At 38.7% G+C, this 21,557-nt stretch overlaps 1 non-coding gene across 1 annotated transcript; it reads left to right on the top strand.

Annotated features, from left to right (window-relative positions):
* The first annotated feature begins 14,652 nt into the window (after positions 1-14,652).
* LOC131235836 (small nucleolar RNA R71) lies at positions 14,653-14,759 on the top strand. Its single transcript, XR_009166355.1, has one exon. It is a non-coding gene; the product is annotated as a small nucleolar RNA R71 (small nucleolar RNA).
* The last annotated feature ends 6,798 nt before the right edge of the window (positions 14,760-21,557 follow it).

Raw genomic sequence — 21,557 nt, 5'->3', positions numbered from 1 at the left:
TGTGTTTGTAAAATATAATCATTTAATCTAGTTTAAAAATAGTCCGAATTCACCTAAAGTCAGCTTCCCCTTAGAGAATCATGCACATCCTTGATAACATCAAGGAAAAACTTACTTGCACTTACCGTGGACTTTTACACACCTTTCGGGTAAAAAATACTATGATAGATGATTTGATCTATTAAGATAGCAAAATTAATAGAAGTATGTTGTATAAAAGGAGAGAAGAACTCTCCAAAATGCTTTGAGGCAACTTAACTATGAACCGGGCAGGAATTGGTAATGTGAGGTGGAGATTTCGGTCTCACCTACGGTTAGTTCGGTCTGACCGAATGTGCACATAATAGTCCAGCAAGAAATTATAATTTTCAAAGATAATTCGGCTCAATACTTCGGTGTGATCGAATCCATGTTCAGTACTACCAAAGGAAGGTTTAGTGCAACCTACAGGAGACAGAAACATTAGATGAATATTGAAGAAAGTTTCCTGCAATTGAGAGATTAATTCAGTGCAACTAAAGTAATATTCAGTGTGACTGAAATGTACATTCAGTGAAACCAATGCGTAACAAAAGTGTCTAAATCTGAAGTTGATTTAAGTCAGTGTAAATTTTTCCTATTAAAATGAATCCTTCTAACTTTCCTATAAATGAATTAAGATATAAGAGATAAATTAAGGAGTTGTGGAGTTTCTAAGGAGTCCTTATTCTTCTCAAATCCTTTGGTTTTTCTTCAGTTTTTTTTTTTTTTTTTCCTTTCGAGTTTTAGTTGAATCATATCTTTAATTGACTAATCTCTTAGCTAGAGCTAAGAGGTGAAGCTTGTAGTTATTCTTAATGCTAAATTTTATTTTGATTCAAGTAATTAGTTTATATATTTTTATTTTACTTTGATCCATTGTCAACTCTGGGCACATTACATACTTAGGAAAACTAAGAGTAGTTGTTTACTTAATTTAAAAGGGATTAATCTGTAAAATCCATTGATCTATCTTAGAATAAGGGCATGGTAAATGCTTTGAATTCCCTGCAATCAATACTTTGATTCTTTATGTAGGAACTAATTAAATTGAAGTTCAAATCTATTTTAATATATGAATGATGATTTAACCACCTTATTATCTAGCTAGTAGGATAAGACTTCAATTCCAGTTGAGTTATCTGGTTGAATCAAATGAATTAAACATTAAGGATGGTTATAAGTGGATCCTTGACACTATAGTACTTAATTTCTATTAAATCGTTTCATCATACTCTTTAATCAGATTTTAGAAGTAATTTTAGTTTTATTTCTAATTCTAAAGTATTATATAAATCACACAATCATAAGTTCATGTGGGTACGACCTTGATTTTACCAAGTCATTACCACATCGCGGCCTTACATTTGGGGTTTGTTCGAAGACCTGGAATATCCCATATCTTGAAATTGAATCAATTTCCACAACTCTTCTAAAATGTTGTCCTAGCTTGGTAATCGTCGATTCCAACCAACATGTGTTGGGATGTTGTACGGTTTGATCCAGCTTCCTTCATATCCCAAAACAGTGCTCTGTTGCCATGCTTCTACTTTTTTCAAACTCATTTCTCTTTGGATGGTTTGAGCTGCAAAAAAATCAAGAAGCTCCCATATGGATTTGAAGACTAATAGAAAATGGTCAGTCGACAGCCTCGCTCTATCCACTGCAGACACTACGAATCTCGATTCTGTCATGGCTTGAATCAGTTGAATAATGGATGTTTAGTTGCTACGTGCATAACCCACTAACGCTATTTTCAGGGCTTTTTTTTTTTTTTGACGGCAGCTTCATCGACTGTTGTCGAGAATGATTCTTAAGCAAAGGAGTTGTGCGTTAAAGAGGGAACGAAGCTCCTCAACATCTGAGCATAAATGGCTTTTGGTTGGGAGCATAGGAGACATTGGTTTGCGAATGAGATTTTTTTTTTTCGGTTCCTTACCCTTATCCCTTTGTCTTTGCTAAGTGCTTGGCCTCGGCTTAGCTTCCTTCACTTCTATGATTCTCCTATCTATACACTTTCTGTCGAGCACTCATTTCACCGTGCTTTCATCATCCCTTCATAAGAATCAGACAAAGCCGTAACCCCTTGGCCTGATCATCTCTGGGATGGTGGGGATGAAGATGTCAACCACTTTTCCATATTTTCTGAATATTTCTTTCACATCCTGCACTAAGCAGTCGAATGGGACGTTTCCCATGAAAAGTCTATTATCCGAAGTCCTCAGATCTGACTGACTTTCCCTCTGTGTAGGCAATATTCTCACCATTTTCCTGAGACCCTCCAGGTTTCCTGTGTCTAGGTCTCTTATCTTTTCTATTTCTCCTCTAGTTTGCCTTGGTGGCAATGGTCAGTTTTTTGACAACATTCTCTGCCCTTCAGAAACTATGGTTTGGTGTTCTTTCTCTCGAAATTCAGGTCTACCCCGGTCTATTCCATTAGGATAATGCATTCTTGAGATTTTGCGATACGATCTCCACTGCCCTTGTTCCGTTGGTCCCTCATTGAGAAGGGGCCGACCGGGATCTGTTGGAGGCTGAAATCAAACCTCGTTTCTTCTCTCTCTTGGATTGGATTATATATGCATGCATGGATAAGTAAGGTTTGACGGATTTTATAGATGTGAGGTACATAGAAAACTATAGGATGGCAAAGTACCATAAGTAATGTATCCCTTAAAACTTTAGACACTTCTTATAAATAGATTTTATCCTAAAAGGGAGAAATACCCACTATTGCACCACTAGTGCCTCCCCTTTTTATGATAACATCTATTTATACGGAGTGGTTTAAGGTTTCAAAGGATGCATTAGTTATCGTAGTTAGTCACCTTATAGTTTTTCATGTACGTCCCTCCCTCTCTATGCCTGTAATCCAATCCTCAGTCTGTTTGTTTGTTTGTTTTTTTGTTTTTTTTGTTTTTTTTGTTCCATTGATTTCCGTGTTCAGGACCGCATGATGAGTTGATCAACCTTATTTTTGCTCCAGCCGGATGGTATGGTACGTTGCCTGTATGTGGACTTGACTTCGGTGGTGATCCTTCCATTACCCAGCTCGATGTTGGTCGGTGCTGGAAAAGCTGTGTGGACCCGACCATAATGTATGTGTTTCATCCACGCCATCCATCCACTTTAACATCTGATTTCATGGCATAATCACATAAACGAGGCTGAACCAAATCTCAGGTGAACCACACCACGGGAAACAGTGGTGATTGATTGCCCACCATTAATAACATCCTAGTGCCCACTTTAATGTTTATTTGCCATTCAACTTATTGATTAGGTCACACACACCTAGATGAAGGGAAAACACAAATATCAGCTTTGATCCGAAAGTTTTGTGGCTGTCTAGAATTTTTAATTGTGGGCGTTCAATAACCATTGTTTCTTATAGTGTGGTCCACTTAAGATTTGGATCTTTCTCATTTTTAGGCCCATGCTCTAAAAGTATCTTTAAAAAAAAAATTTAAAAAAAAAATGATGAACAGACTGGATTAAAAACATACAGTGCTATTCGTGATGAAAGCACGCATAAAAATACATACATCATGATGGGCCGGGCCACGGAGCTTTTTCCACACTGACGAGTACGGAGCTGGGTAAGGGACGTGGTCACTACCGAATCCGAGTCTGTATGCGATCAGTTGATGTGGGGGACGTATGGAACCAAAATCGAATGAAATCACATGGACAAACGTCATTCAATGACAGAATCAATCACGATTTAAAAACTATAATTGAAAGATTACCAAGAAATCAATAAGCTAATGTGAAGAATCTAATCAAAGATGAATGCCATCATAGGATCCATTGTCATGGGGTGATCTAAGGCTACGCATCACCTTGGGGCTGTTTGGTTGCCGTTTAAAATAAGTTCACCTCATTTTATTTAATCTTAATTATATAACATACCATAATTTAAGTAAATTGTTGGTTTTATATATCTTTCATCTCTACCAAAATATTGATTTTTAAAACAAAAAGTCATACCAACCCATATTGTGAGGTACTGGGTAACCCACGAATCAGAAGCTGCATGGCAAGTCGAAGGAAAAGTCAATTTTATTTATTTATTTATTTATTTTAATGGGTAACCCGTTCGACGTGGATCAGGTGGCAAAGTTCTGTTGGACCCATCATGATGAATGTGTTATATCCACACCATCTATCCATTATGTGAGATCATTTTAAGGCATGACCCCAAAAGTGAGGTAGATCCAATCCTCAAGCGAATCACCGCAGAAAGTAGGAATTCAACGCCTATCATTGAAAACTTCTTGTGGGCTAATAAACATGATGCTGAGCCCTTGGAAACTTTCAACGGTTGGCCTCATTGTTCCCCTTTGCTTTGTGTTATAGAACACCTCAGGTTTAGATCTGCCTCAGTTTCTGGTTCATCTCTTAACATGATCTCACAAAATGGACAGACGGTGTGGATCTAGCATATACATCATGATGGGGTTGACAAAATTTTGCCCATGTCAACACACCACCCAGGTCAGTGCACACCACGCGTTAAAAAAAAAGACTTTTAATATTATATAGCATACTGTAATTGGTGGCTTTCCATATTCTAGTTCACCTGACTCATCATATCATTTTCCCTCTAATACATAGGATTGAATAATACAGATAGACGTCATTTTTAAGTGGCAATGAAAGAATTCCCTTTATTTTTTAAATTCAATAAAATAGATGTAGATGCAGACGCTGATGACAGAAGATAACCAGCACCCAAGATAGTTTCAAGTGATAATAAGAAATTATACAGTTCTGAGTCTTATGTCTGAGTTGTACTCATTGGAAGTATTTATCTGTACACGTGGCGTAACTCCATAAGATCTGGACAGTTCATCTATTGGACCCGTCTGTGGTGATAGGTGATGCTCCGGGAATAAAATTGCCCAGATGATCCTAGCCATCTATTGGAAGATACTTGTCCACTTAATTTTAAATGTTGGTTGTGATATTTCTAACCATCCATGTCATATTAACGTCCTCCAATCATAGGCTTGAATCAACCAAGAAGTGTGATTCCATGGTGGGGTGCACGAAATGAACGGTGCATATCCTCTAAATGTGAGCCACATGTGTTGAGGTAGACCGTTTAATAACTCCCATAAAAAGTGATAAGGACCCGATACGGACCCAATACTTTTTCAAGGAACATGTTGCAATATTGTCTAATGGCGGACTTAAAACTATGTTGAAGGTCTGACTCAAACAATGATAACTTTGGTCTTGAAAATGTTAATTAAGAAAATTTATAGAGCATTGTTTAGAATTTATTTAGTTATTTCAACTAAGGGCAGTTGGGATTGATTCAATGTACATTCCAGGCGAAAAGTTCATAAATGCAGGGTTGTGATCAAAATCCAGTGTGGGCCGCCGACGGGTTGAATCCTAAAATTCGACCCTTAATATAAAGATTACAAGTTCATTTGGAATCTGTATCTTCTAGATTATTAAAATATTCAGAAGATCATAATATATTAAAAGAAATACTTTGATAATGGATGCACGCAGGCAGTTCAGAATTACTGAGAAATTGAAAACTTCGCATGTCAGTAATTAAAAATATAAGTTTCACTAGTTTAGAAGTATCGTAAACCAAATATTAATATTATTTGGTCATCTAACTATATAAGTATTGTACATGCATTGGACAGTTAAAATGGAAAAATATCCAATGGCCTTATTTCAAAAAAATATGAAAATTATTTGACCCAATGATCCAACCACCAATGGCTATGAAAATGAATGGTGCATATTAATATTAGTAGAGATGATCCAATTATTGATATGGACCACCGGTCAGGGGCACCCCGCCTTTGATTGCCTATCTCTCTTTAGAGTTCACTTTGATCAAATGATCCTAACCATATGGTGGACGGCTAAGAAGTAAAGGTCTATTTTTATTATAATAGAAAAGGTCGATCTGGAATGTTGACACAGAGATGAACATGATGAGGTTGATGACCGTCTTTCACAAGGGTAACTACTCCGAATCCATGGAGCTTATCTAGACTTCTTAGAGAGATTTCTCGAATCCACGAGGAAAGAAAGCAAGAAGGATAGAAATAAATTCTAATAAATTTGTAATTTAATAGATGAATGAAATAAACGAGTTCACAACATTTTAAATAGGAATACCAAGCAATGAGAGAGAAATCAGAAGCAAACTACAACTAAAACTCCTAGAATTTGCAACTTACTATAAATAGTAAACTTACCATTTATAGATGACTATGATGTCTACTAGTGCGCAAAGTTTTCGGCCAAAAATAGTAAGTGTCATATTTAGCTTCACCAAGTTATTCTCCTAATTATTCTAAGGGCGTGTTTGGGCAGTGGGATTAGAAGGGATTAGGTGGGATGGGATTCATCTGGTCGTGTGCCAATTCCGCTCCATGTTTGGGAAAAATGGAAAAGCTTGGAATTAGAATTTATTGAAATTGCATTGGGTCCCGTGCTAATTTCACTCAATGTTAGCAAGTTGTATAGGTTCCACCATGATGTGTGGGCTATATCCACACCATCCATCCATTTTTTGAGATTATTTTAGAGTATTCACTCCCCAAGTATAGGGTTGTGATGTAGTAATAAACTCGGTGAGACCGAGGTCGAATCCCAAGGGATTGAAACCTATACGTAATCTAAAACTAAATAGAACTAGAAGTAGACCAAGATGAAATCTAAATCGAATGAATTTGAGGGAATAGTGGTGAAATATTAATCTTAAAACTTAAAGAATTCAGAGGTAAGAAACTAGGGATTCAGAGGATCCACTTGTAGAGATCAGGGAGATCTACGGTCGATTCATGAACTCAATTGGACCTTGAGTCCCATCTTCATCCAGTTGGAAGATATTACCTGAAAATCAATTCTTAACTTTACTTAATCTAGTTTTCAAGAGATCAAACGGGTGTAAATTAGAATGGATTCCATCACAAAACCATGCCCATGAGACAAAGCAAACAACAGAATTAAATCAATTCACAGCCAATCTGAGTGATGTATGAATGGCAGGAAGAGTTCCGTCATCCAACCATGCCCGGGAGACGATGGTGAACAACAGGGTTCCCAAATTCATAAACCCTATAATGCCAAGAACATGCTTAAAGCTATTGCAGATCTATTGTAATTTCAGTCACAACAATCCATTAAAAACTAGAAGCATTCCTATTAATCAAACTAAATCAACATCAACTTAGTCTAACATGAATCAAAGCCATACCATGAATCAAAACCATAGAATCGTTCCTATCATACCACAAGCTTCACCTCTTAGCCCTAGCTAAGAGGTTTAGCCTGACATAATGCAGCTGAAACTCTCCAAAAACAAAAGAACACAAAAACAGCAACTACTCTCTATCTTCTCTCTCTCTTTCCCTTGCATTCGTCCAAGCCCAAACTGAGATTGGATTCCCTTTTTTTCTTTTCTTTCTTCCCTTTAAAATAGATGGAAGGTCAGTCGGATGGTGCATACGCACAAGGAGCAGTCCGTAGACAGCTGGCTGGAGACGTATTTTTTTCTTTTTTCTTTTTTAGAAACTACCTCTGTTCTGCGTAGAGGAGAAACGCACAACTCCTTGCATTTGATCCATTTTTTCAAGGAAGATACCGTCAACGTCCATTCTATCTTCATACGAAGGGTCGTGATCTGCGTTGCTGCCATCTGAACGGTCCAGATCAGCTTCCTAGTTGCAGATTTGATCGTTGATCATGCCGAGATACCCAGTTTTCTCGGTCATGTGCAGAACAGAGCCTTCGCACATTACTGCGTATGGCTGTTTGATTGGAGGGGCCCATGATCAACGTCGATGAGGAAATCTAGTCTGTTCATTAGCTTCCTCTCGAAAAATCGGTCAGACATGACCTATTTTAGATCAGCTTCTTGGTAGCCCATGGATGATTTCATTCCACCGTCCGTCTTCCTTTTGGATGACTGCGATCTCATCCTCCTTGTTTCCTCAAAAATCGTCACCTATGACTTGGTGAGCAGAACTTTACGAATCTGATGAATGGTTTGGATTATCCATATGGACAATGGGCGGGGCCCACAACATCAACCGACGAATGGTGCAAAACTCCGCTGTAACGGCAATTGTCGTTTTACGTAAGGAGTTGGTCAATACCGACTTTGACCGGGTTTCTCCATCCGGTGCACGTTGAGTGCACATACACTCTCTATACACGCGATGCTCATGGGCCACCATCATGATGGTCGTGAGAAATCCGTTCCGTCCATGTCTTTTCTCATATCATCTAGTGGATAAAGCCCGAGTTTGAAGCATATCTGAATATCAGGCGGGCCTCAGATCAGTAATTCATGGGCTGATCTAACCGTTGGACCACTTTCACTGGTATCCAACTACTGAAATTTGACGTGTACGGCTTATTTAAGGTCTTTAGACCATATATGAAGTTTCGAGCTGAACGAATGGTGAGAACCCTGTGATCTTGTATTCTGTATCAATTTCAGGCCACTAGAGCTTCAGTTTCTCGATTTTCTCAGGTCTCTGACGTGTAAATTTGTCGATCTTGGTCCCCTGGGGTCCGTCCCTTGCCTTGGTGACTCATGGGCGTTAAATCCATGCTTTTAACATCCTATTTTCAGTCCATGCTTATAAATCCACCTTGCAACATAAACACGATTAAAACAGACCATTAAACAGTATTATGTTCATAAATACAGGCAATAACTGGGGTCTGATATGTAATATTTGACCCTCAACACAACCCCCAACCAGTATTTTGCTAGTCCCAAGCAAAGTATGCAAAAAATAAATTGAGATTTAGATGACAATTTGTATAAACTCGAGCGAATTTCGCAAAATAATCCAGATGCGAGAATTCTAAGATTCATAAATGTTGGGTATTACTTCCTCCTGGACTCAGGCGCATGATAAACTTCATAATTAAGATCAAAGTATTAACAATTGTAATTAGAAAAATTCTAAACATTGAGTTCCATGGGTGTATAGTGCAATCTCGGCTTATCATCCTTAAAATTCACTTCTTTATTTCAGGATATCATTGGTAACCAACAAGATAATTCATGATAACCAAAACTTGCCTCACAGATCATCTTTTCATTTTTATTTTTTATTTTTTTTTAGCTTTTGATTTTTCTATTAAAAGTAATGCCAAGAAGGGGAATCAAATCCTCACCTATAGGGGGCACCTATGGTGAAGACTGTACACCCAACTTTTTTCACATATCATTCATGGGGAATTAAATCTATACCTATAGGGAGCAAACCTATGGCGTAGACCATTCACTCAATCCTTTCAATTTCTCAGGTTGGTTCCTTTCAAGCTTAGTGATCACCAAGTTAATCCTTTAATATCGAACTGAACCTTTAATGTGCAAGCGAGATGTGTTTTGTGAAATCATGACTCAATCAATATTTAAAACTTCTAATTCTAGATTAACAATTCAAACTTAACTGTGAAATCTAACAGATACTGAATCTAAGAGTAAGAAATTACCAACATCACGTATCTTGAAATTCTAAGTGCCCTAGATGGCTGTCAAAATCACTTCAAATTCACAAGAAATTTCAGAAAAATTTTAAAAAATTTTCACAATTTTTGCTCAAGACCAAGAAAATACTGATTAGGAAACCTAATCTCTTACCCCCAACCTAAAATCTACATTGTCCTCAATGTAAAAGATATGCTAGCAATGTACATGAGACAATGAAAGTAAATGAGAAGTGATGGGAAGATTGTACCTGAACGAGGGATTTAAGAAGTTTTTACACAAGGATCTCAGCATGAAAGCAAGTCAGCACAAGAGAGAAACCAACAAAAGAAAACTATCCTAAACAATATAGAAAGCAAATTAACCTAGAACAGCATAAAGCAAACTACCCTAGTCCTATGAAAATAGGAAACCTACCTATACCTCTATCAGACTAGGAGATCAATCCTGATAAACAGGATCGGTCAGAGGTATGGACATGTCCTCTGAATCAAATTTCTCGACAAATGGCTTTAAGCGATGTCCATTTACTTTAAATTCCTTGCTATTGTCAGAATCTCTTATCTCAACGGCCCCATGAGGATATGCAGTGACCACAATGTAAGGGTCAGTCCAACGAGATCGAAGCTTACCTGGAAAGAGATGTAATCAAGAATTATACAAAAGGACTTTCTGACCAGGCGTGAATGATTTTCGTAGAATATGTTGGTCATGAAACGCCTTCATCTTGTCCTTGTAAATTCTCGAGTTCTCGTATGCGTCGTTCCGGATTTCTTCGAGTTCATTCAACTGAAGTTTGCGTAGCGAGCCAGCGTTGTCAAGATTGAAATTCAATTTTTTGATCGCCCAGTAGGCTTTATGTTCCAACTCCACAGGTAAGTGGCAGGCCTTCCCATAAACAAGTCTAAAGGGAGACATTCCAGTAGGGGTTTTAAATACAGTACGGTAAGCCATAAGGCATCGGTCAATCGGATTGACCAATCCTTACGGTCAAGGTTAACCGTTTTCTCCAAAATGTGTTTAATCTCCTTATTAAAAATCTCAACTTGTCAACTTGTCTGTGGGTGATATGGGGTGCTCACCTTATGAGAGATACCGTATTTCTTCATTAAGCTTTCGAATGGTTTATTAAAAAAGTGTGAGCCCCCATCACTAATGATAGCTCGAGGCGTTCCGAATCGGGAAAGGATGTTCTCTTTTAGGAATTTAATGACCGTGCGATGGTCATTATTCCGACACGGAATCGCTTCAACCCATTTAGTGACATAGTCTACAGCGAGCAAAATATATAAATTTCCAAAAGATTGGGGGAATGGTCCCATGAAATCAATGCCCCAGCAATCAAATGCCTCGATGATAAGAATGGGATTCAAGAGCATCATATTTCGACGGGACAACGCTCCCAATTTCTGACAATACTTACAAGCTTTGCAAAACTCATGAGTATCCCTGAACATAGTGGGCCAGTAAAAGTCACACTGCAAAATCTTGGTTGTGGTCTTTTTGGCAGAAAAGTGACCACTACAGGCCTGTGAATGACAAAAAGAGATGACACTCTGATGCTCAACGTCTGGCACACATCTCCTTAAGATTTGGTCTGGGTAATATTTAAATAAATATGGATCGTCCCAGAAAAAGTTGCGTACCTTGGTAAAGAATTTCTTCTTATCTTGCGCAGTCCAATGTGTCGGTATGGAACCTGTGGTAAGATAATTAGCAATATCAGCGAACCAAGGTGAATGGGAGACTCTGAACAGTTGTTCATCAAGGAACATATCATTGATATGGGTCGCCTCAAGGGAATCAAAGGTATTAAGGCGAGAAAGGTGATCAGCCACTACGTTCTCTACTCCCTTTTTATCTTTAATTTCCAAATCAAATTCTTTGAGTAGAAGGATCCATCTTATCAGGCGGGGCTTAAAATCATTCTTAGAAAGAAGATACTTGAGTGCCGCATGATCTGTGTAGATAATGATCTTGGATCCGATCAGGTAAGACCTAAATTTGTCCAAGGCAAACACTACAGCTAAGAGTTCATTTTCCGTAGTCGAGTAATTCACTTGGGCAGGATTTAGAGTCTTACTTACATAATGAATGATGTAAGGCCTCTTATTTTTTCTCTGACCTAGAACCGCTCCAAGAGCATAATCAAAAGCGTCGCACATAAGCTCGAAAGGAAGGCTCCAGTCGGGTGGTTGTATGATGGGTGCACTAGTTAACATGCCCTTAAGCTTAGTGAAAGCTTCCTGACATGGCTCAGTCCACTCGTATGGTGCATCCTTTTGAAGTAGATTACATAAAGGACGAGAGATGAGACTAAAGTCCTTTATGAATCTTCTGTAAAACCCAGCGTGTCCTAAGAAGGATTGCACGTCCCGTATGTTCTTGGGTGGAGGTAGGTTAGAGATAAGATCAATTTTTGCCTTATCCACCTCGATTCATTTGGACGAGATAATATGTCCAAGGACAATTCCCTTATGAACCATGAAATGGCACTTCTCCCAATTAAGTACCAAGTTCTTCTCTTCACATATTTTCAGCACGCATTTAAGACTTTCTAAACACTTGCTGAAAGATGAACCAAAAACAGAGAAATCATCCATGAAGACCTCTAGATATTTTCCCACCATGTCAGAAAAGATACTCATCATACATCGTTGAAAGGTGGCAGGGGCATTACATAATCCGAATGGCATCCTTCTGTAGGTGAAGGTGCCGTAGAGACATGTAAATGTGGTCTTTTCCTGATCCTCAGGGGCGATTTCAATCTGATTGTAGCCTGAATACCCGTCAAAGAAACAGTAATAGGAATGACCATCTAACCTTTCCAAGATTTGATCAATGAAGAGCAAAGGAAAGTGGTCCTTCCTCGTGACGGTATTCAGCTTCCTGTAGTCAATATACATTCTCCAACCAGTAGTGACTCTAGTTGGCACGAGTTCATTATTGGCATTGGCTACGATGGTGATCCCGGACTTCTTAGGAACTACCTGAGTTGGACTCACCCATTGACTATTGGATATGGGGTATATGATACCCACATCCAATAGTTTAAGAACCTCGACCTTAACCACTTCCCTTATGTTTGGATTTAATTTACGTTGTGATTGCCGAGCGATCTTCGCATTATCCTCAAGATATATGCGGTGAGTACAAATCGAGGGGTCGATTCCCTTGAGGTCTGTTATCGTCCATCCAAGGGCTCCCTTATGCTCAATAAGAGTAGATATGAGCATACTCTCCTGTTGTTTCTCCAGGTGGGCAGAGATCACCACCGGCTATGTCTTATCTTGACCTAAATAGACATATTTTAAATCAGAGGGCAAAGATTTTAGGTCAAGCTTCGGTGGCTTGAGGTTAGACGTAGAGGTACTACATCAGTTTGGGGCAACTCTTCAAATTGTGGCCTCCACCGGTTAACTTCAAGCACCGGTGCAGTATCAAGCAAGACACATGTCTCCCTAATCATGTCATCATCAAAATCATGGGAGTGGGCCAGGCACGTCTCTAGAGGGTCAGAGGATAAGGTCAGAGGTGTCGTATCTTCCACTAAAGAGTCAATCATGTTAATATCATGGAAATCGTCATCATCCTCTAAGTTCCTGCCGTTATTGAAAAAGATGTTTGACTCCAATGTCATATTCCCAAAAGACATAGTCATGACACCATTCCTGCAATTGATAATTGCGTTTGAAGTGGCAAGGAATGGGTGACCAAGAATGACAGGAATCTGAGTGTTCATGTTATTGATGGGTTCGGTGTCCAGGATGATAAAATCTATAGGGTAGTAAAATCTATCAACTTGGACCAACACATCCTCAATTATTTCTCTTGGTACACGAACAAAGCGATCGGTAAGTTATAGTGTGGTTATGGTGGGTTTTAATTCCTCCAAACCTAACTGTCTGTATACCGAGTAGGGAATCAGATTGACGCTCGCTCCTAAGTCAAGAAGTGCGTGATCAATTCGATGGTCCCTGATTACACACGATATGGTTGGGCTACCGGAATCTTTGAATTTCTGTGGCACGTCTTGCTTTAGGATGGCACTCACTTTCTTGGTCAAGAAGATCTTCTTTTGAATATTCTGTCGTCGTTTGGTCGTGCATAAGTCTTTTAGGAATTTGGCATATGAAAGTATTTGTTTTACGACATCAAGTAGAGGAATGTTGACTTTCACTTGTTTCAACACCTTTAGGATATCCTGATAGTTAGAGAGAGGTTTTGGTGCGACCAACCGTTGGAGAAATGGAGCAACTGACTTTTCTAGAAGTTCCGGTTCTAATTTTTATGGGGCCTCACTAGATTCATCATTGTTGTCCTCTTCTGGTTCTTGAGGCTTTTCGGACCTAACCGGAAGGGTTTTAGCAATGATCTTCCCACTCCTAAGAGTGGTGATAGATTTAGCATGCTCCATTTGATTTGAAGAGCTGAGATTACTTATCTCATATTGCAGTTTAGGATTGGGGAGCGGTTGTGCAGGAAGCATCCCCTTTTTTATAACCGTCATATGTGAATCCATCTTTTGCATAAAATCTTGCATTGCCTGAGTCAGCTCTTGCATGAAATTTTGAACCGGTTCTTCTTGAGGTTTCCCCTGATTTGGATTTTGATTGAAGAAACTTTGAGGGGTAGCAGTTTGTCCATTTCTCCAACTAAAGTTTAGATGACTTTTTCAACCAGAATTGTACGTATTAGAGGTTGGTCCATTGAAAAGACTTTGATAAGTATTTACGGCATTGGATTGTTCATTCAACACTTCTCGAAAGGCGGGTATTGTAGGACAATTTTCAATTGTATGAATGTTGCAATCACAGATGCCGCAAACACTTTCATTAACCTTATCCTTCTTTCCTTCCATGGCCTCAAATTTCCTTATAAGTGTAGTCACTTTATACTTGAGATCATCCTCTTCTTTCAAGAGATACAATCCACCTTTCTCCTTAGATTAAGTCGGCCTAGACGTGGTGTTCGATTTTAGGTAATAGTCCCATGATTGTGTTTTTTCAGCAAGACTATCGAGGTAATCACATACCTCGTCGACATTTTTATTAATGAATTCTCCATTACACATTGTCTCGACCATTTGGCGCATGGAAGATGTCAGTCCATCATAGAAAAAATTTGTAATGCGCTACGTTTTAAAGCCGTGTTGTGGGCATGAACTGATCAAATCCTTGAACCTTTCCCAACATTGGTAAAATGTTTCATCCTCCTTTTGGGTAAAGTTCATGATTGCTTTTCTAAAGGTAATCGTTTTATGATGTGGAAAAAATTTCTTTATAAATTCCCTCTGCATATCATTCCATGTGCCAATGGATCTAAGACGCAGTGAATGTAACCACGTCTTAGCCTTCTCCTTCAAGGAAAAAGGAAAGAGTTTCAGCCTGACTATGTCCTCAGACACATTTTGAAAATATAAAGTGGCTATGATCTCATCAAACTCTTTCAAATATATGTAACTCGTTTGTTATTACATCCTACCAACATTGGTATGCATATGCCTAATAATATGATGTAGGAACAAATTAAAATGGACTCGAGACCCGAAAATATAAAATAGATTTTGTCTGTCTAGAGGATGCGATGGACTAGTAGAACGACATACATCGGGAATAGAAAGATCGGATACATATTGAGTAACAGGAGGGGGATGAGGAGAGGGGAATAATTCTCTCTTGTTGTGAAGAAACCTGCAAAGGAGCTAGAATCACAGGTGAAGCATCGGGTATATCTGGAAACTAAGAGAAGCATGTAGAACTAGGAGAAGTATTACTTGGAGCAAGTGAGAGTGGAGCATGAAACGAAATATGCTCTAAGAAGATAATATTTTTTAAAACACGAACACGATGAGCATGACGCCTATAAGAACACTAAGTTCCAATCAGCAATAGTTCAAGAGTTAATTGGGCCTAATGGCTTGCGTTTGCAAGATGTCGTGCAACATCCCCTCCCTCAAGTGGTCCTCGATCACATATTAGATGAGGGGATTTGTACCTCTAGCATGGAGAACAAATGTATCTGGACAGGCTCTGCTTCAGGTGAATTCGACATCAGGTTGGCTTGTCAAACCATAAAAACTTCTAGCGAGAAGAAAGCCTTGTCGCTTTGGGTGTGGCACGCAAATCTCCCGCCAAAGCTTTCGCTCCTAACTTGGAAGGTCATCCACAGGGCAATCCCGGTGGACGCTAAAATCCAAGACAGGGGTCTGCATCGCTTCAGATCAAACGTCCCATATTGAGACGTTTGACCACTTATTCTCCTGGGGAGACACAGCAATGAAGGTATGAGGAAGTTTTGGGTTGCTCTTTAATATCCACAAATCTATTTCCACCTTGGCGGTCAGTAGGGCAACCAGATGGTGGGCAGCAGCTACAACTGCTAACCGTTTGCTCCTCTTAAGGGGGATCATCCCCACCTTCATTTTTGGGAACTCTGGATGGCTAGGAGCCTAGGACCGACGCCCGCTTTGAACGATCCATGATCTGTGACTCCAGGGTGATCTCTAGGGTCCACCGCTGGATCAGCCTAATCAGTCCTCTCCTACGTCTTCCCAAGGGAGTGTAGTTGTCCAAGTCAGAAGCACTTAGAGCTTTGGGATTGAAGGGCCAGCGTCCAATACGAGGAAAGTTCACGTGGTCAAGTGCACTAGACCATAGCATAGCCAGGTTAAGATAAACGTAAATGGATCGGCAATAGGTAATTCAAGCCCTTTGTGGCTCGGGTGAATTTCTATTTGCTTTCTCCTCAAGGTACGGCTTCGACTAGGCAGAGATCCGGGGGGGTCCTTGATAGTGTCTCTCTATGTGTGCGGGATTCGGCTTCACCAAAGTGAAGGTGGCGAGTGACTCTTAAGTCGATGGTGAGAGTCCTCTCTAAGCAATCTCCTTGTTCATGGTCTATGTGGATCGAGTATCTCTTGCGTAGAATGGAGGTTCGCATCTCCCACAATCCTTGGGAGGCTAACTCCATAGTGGATGGTCTAGCTTGATGGGGGAGTGACGATAAGGTTCATCGGCAGTTCCAATCATCGGGAGAGCTCCCCCCATCATTCGGGGGCTCTTCTTCGTGGATAAAGTGGGGTTGTGTAGCTTGAGGAAAGGCTAGTTTGTTTGCTTTGATTACAGGAAAGGCAAGCCTATACCTTTTTTGTCGGTGGGCCTACCTGAATTTAGCCTGTTTAGAAATCTCTTCGGAAATGAAAAATCATTTTCTTAAAAAAAAAAATTATTGGGACATGCTACATGAATCTGAATTTAGCCTGTTTAGAAATCTCTTCGGAAATGAAAAATCATTTTCTTAAAAAAAAAAAATTATTGGCACATGCTACATGAATCTGAATTTAGCCTGTTTAGAAATCTCTTCGGAAATGAAAAATCATTTTCTTAAAAAAAAAAATTATTGGGACATGCTACATGAATTTGGAGGTCTTTGTAAAGCTTTACACGTGGAATGAAAAATCTGTTTCCTGAAAGAAAAAAATATATATAATAGATGGGACATGCCACATGAATTTAGAGGTCTTAGGTATAATTATTTTGGGTGACCCACTTGAGTGTTGAATCAATCTAATTTTTTTTTATCATACATGAAAACACAAAGGAATTATACCTACAAATGTACAATCGGATTTCATGCACGTCAAGTCTTCCCACGTTGGAGAAAGTAACCCACGTAGGTACATAGTGTCAAGGACGGTGCACAAGTGTTACATTTTGGTCCATCATAGCTCCGGTGTAAGACACTTGATCCACAGGCACTCAGATTTTATGGAAACCACTGTCTCTAACTCAAGATAAACCGATCAACTGGTGGAACCCACCGTCACTAAGTCACAGTTCGAATATCTAGCTAACGGAACAATCCTAGCATCTTTTCAAAAGGTGGAAGCACACCACCAGTAATTTTATTAGGTTTAAGTAAAACTTTATACATCTGTTCAGGCAGGTTAAATCAACCAAGGAAAAAAAAAACAAATGTCCGCCTATTTTATATATGTGTGTGTGTGTGTGTGGATCAAAGAAATACAAAATGCTACAAAAGCAAATGTAAAGCAGGCTATACAAATATTCTTGACAAAACTGGATCGAAAAAAGCCCAAATGAAAGCAAATGTAGTCCATCAAATTTGGGCCTAGACCTACATAGGGCATGATGTAACTGTGCATCAGGCGCATCCAGTTCAAAGAAATTCATTCTAGATAGCAAGAAATTGATGTTCAAAGTGTGAACCATAAATTGGACATAACTTTTAATCCAGGTATTGTTACGGGATGTAGGCCTATCAATCTTATTTGTAACGAGCCAACTTACTATTTTTAGTAATTTTTAATTTTGGCATATCTCCTTCACTTTCGAGTTTTAGTACATGCTAGTCTTTTAGAAATTCTTTGTAATCATACTAGGAATCATTCGGCATGATTAATTTAGGACTTTTTATCTTTATTAAAATTCATTATTTTGGATAAATTCTATTTTAGTCAAACTAAGACTCCTAATTAGAGTTTTGTTTCTTCTTTTTTTCTAAGTGATATAATCAGAAAGTTCGAGGAGTATTGAATAATAAAATTTTGAATTTTCTTTTTTATTTTGTGGATTCAGGTTCTGCCTACTTAAGATAACCTTGGAGATTAATCTTCCTCCTCATTCCCTTCCCTGCATGCATTATTTTCTCTATAGGTGTGAGTGATTTTGTAAGAGTTCCCATATAGTTCTTTCTTTATTTCTTTAATTTTGTACCAAATGCTTCATGGAATGGTAGAAGGCATGCATTTTGGTAAGGCATCTATTACTACTTTTAATCTGACTCTATAATCAAATTTCGGATCCTAAGATGCAGAGTTGAATGCCATTCAGCACTACCTTTGCCTCTGCAACATTATAGTTGTGATGAAATGATCCTCACCTCCTTCTCCCATATTACCCTGGATGAGCCGCCAACATTCAACTTGACCAAACCTTTACATGGCCAAAGCCACTTCACAATCTGAATGTTTCTCATCCTAACCGTTATCCCATGAATGTCCACTGCCTGAAGCCCCACTGATTCGACAAAGGATGTTGTTAGATCTCACAGCATTCTTCCCTTAATTCCCTTTATCCAATCCTAGCCTTTGATTCAATGACATTTATTTGCTGAAATCTGACCATCTGATGATTCTTATTATTATAGGTAGGATGAAGAATTAAAAATAATATGAGAAGCCACTTTCAATATATCTAAACCTTTAATAAGGTTGCCCACTCTCCCGAATGGTATGATCCTTTGTATCCTGTTTCTTGTCCATGCATCATTAAGTTGGGCTAGACGTCGTCCAGAGAAATTGGACGGTTGCAACTGATAATAACTAGTTTCACCATTAGCAAAAAATAGGTAACGCGTATAAGTGAAAATTGATAAAAGTGGTAAAATAAAGTTAGAAAAAAAAATATAGATGGTGACTTCTGAATTTTATTATTTTGAGTTGAATAGTTTTTTTAATTATAAATTAAGGTCCCTTTTTCATCTCTGACCCATCTATTATGGGCCCAGGTAGATACATATCATGTAGACAGATCTAAGTGCATGAATATGGACCCTCACACTAGCAGCATGAGAGACAACTTATCTCACTTACGTACTATAAGAGAACATCGCACTCAATGTTGACAATTGACAAATCCTTTCCAGCAGAAACGAACCAACACACCTGTGCCCATGGCAAGGTAAGAAAATGGTACGATGCACATGGAAAATACTTTTAAAACCTGCAGTCATCTTCCAAATAGAGTAAAGACGTTCTTTCCCAAAGTTTTTTTGATGTTTCAGCATTTAAGAGAAATGAACAAACATAACCATATACAAGAGAAAAAAAAAATGTCTTCATCATTAAGATTAGCATCTATATAATGCAAGCAAGTAGTGGCAAAATATCTCACGCAATTAATTTTTTCAAATGACTAAAACTATGCATGAATGGGCTGCCCTCCATTACGTGTAGAAGTCTCTTTCTTGAGACAAAATTACAGGTGATATGCTTTTACCTTTGGATACAAAGAGAAGAAAAATAAAAGGTCAATAGGAACCTTTTCGTGCACCTAATTTCATTTGGATTAAGTGGCATCCACATTACCTTTTAATTTCTAGTTTAACTTATAGGATTGACTCTGATTCAGCTCGACCCTAGCCCTACATTGCCCTAAGGGAGCTCGCTTAGGCTAGAGCCTCTATAGCTTGTTAAGAATAGGGCTGGGCGAGTGCTTTGGCCGAGCTCTTTAGCCCATTAGGGTTGAAGGCTAAGGCATAGGGCTCTTGGGTTGGGCCAAAGCTAACCTTGGCCCAACCCTAACTAGGCTCAATGGGGCCGCTACTTAGGGTCTATTTGATTTTTTTAATTACCATAGTAATTCGTTGTAAATAAATAATGATTTCTTACCAGTGTACTTTTGGCAACCACTCCTATGTACACATTGACAGCTAGCCTGTTTGAATGTATTCGGACTAAAAAACCGAGGAGAGAAAAGGCGAGGTACTATGTAGTGCCCAAAATTTGTAGGGCCCACCATGATATGTGCGTCTTATCCACACCGTCCATCCATTCCACTAGCTCATTTTGGGCATAAAGCCCAAAAATAAGGCGGAACTAAAGCTCATGCAGACCACACCACAGGAAACAGTGAGAACCGAAACCCTAATGTTGAAAATTAAGTTCTTGGGGGTCACAGAAGTTTTGGATCAAGCTAATATTTTTGATTTACCTTTATCCATGTCAGCACACCTTATGAGACCTTATAAGCAAGTTGGATGGTAAGTAAACATCATTGTGAGCCTTAGGAAAATTTCATCGAGCAGGTTGGACACAATTAAATATCATTGTGGGCCTTAGGAAAGTTTCATCAGTCAACAATAGACATCATTAGGACCATTGTTTCCTATGTCATGGTCCACCATAAGCTTAGAATCTGCCTCATTTTTTGGTTCATACAATAAAATAAGCTGGTAAAATAGATAGACCACATGGATAAGACACGTACGGTGGGCCCTAATGATTTTACTCACTACTCAAACATGCGATTTCACTGCATGCAATCTCGAAAATTAATGTGAAATTACTCACTTATTTTACTCTTTTACAAGCACATGCTAGAAATTATTATTATGTTTTTGCATAAATATTTAGGTGTATTTAGTGAAAAGATGTAGCCCACCTGGTGATGGGTTGAATGGTGGAAAATACAGGTGCACCAATTTCTTTGAGTGTTAATTAATTATTGTGCGTACTTAAGTCATGCATTTGGCATGGTCATTGGTCCATTCAACCATTGTCATTACACGTGCCTGCCGACAACTTAATCCAAACTGCACATTGGCCACCATGGCAGATATGGGTGCCTTTGGCACTACATGCGATGCAGTTAATCCCACAGAAGTTCCACGTGTGGGAACTTCAAGCTATCCATTTATGGTCACTTCATGTATCTGGCCTAAATCCTTTTTCTCCTATCTTTTCGAGTTGTCCATGCCACATGTGTCCATTGAAGGTGGAAGGTTGTCAAATCATTTCAAGGAAAAAAGAAAAAAAAGAAAAAATCATTTCAAGGAAAAATGATTTTAAAAAATAATTAATTCATTAATTCATTATGTAAAAATCAGCACCTTTACAGGTTAAGGCGATGTGCCCTGAAATCCTTTTCCAACTGTCCATTTGTCAAGGTCATACTTTTTTTTTAAGGCTAAAGATGTACATTATAAGGGGGTGGTTGGAAAATCTTTTCAAGAGAAATCATCCATGCATATATAGAAAATCTTTCCTCATCTCTCGTCTATTTATTATTTATTATGGACCCACAATATATGGATATTTGATTGGAGGTAAATATGTGCCATGTGGACAGTTTCTAAGTAAATGAGTATGGACCATCACACTAAGCATGAGAGTATAGATCTCGAGTCCTAAATAGAATGTTACAATGAATGTGGACAATTGACAAATCATTTCAAGCAAAAACCAACTAACCCACCTATGTCATGGCTGGGCAAAAAGATGGCATGGTGTTTCAATCTTTTAAAT

The sequence above is a fragment of the Magnolia sinica genome, chromosome 19, assembly GCF_029962835.1.
Source record: "Magnolia sinica isolate HGM2019 chromosome 19, MsV1, whole genome shotgun sequence".
NCBI lineage: Eukaryota > Viridiplantae > Streptophyta > Magnoliopsida > Magnoliales > Magnoliaceae > Magnolia > Magnolia sinica.
Note: the sequence above shows the minus strand (reverse complement) of the source record. Positions and strands in the feature narration are given on the sequence as shown.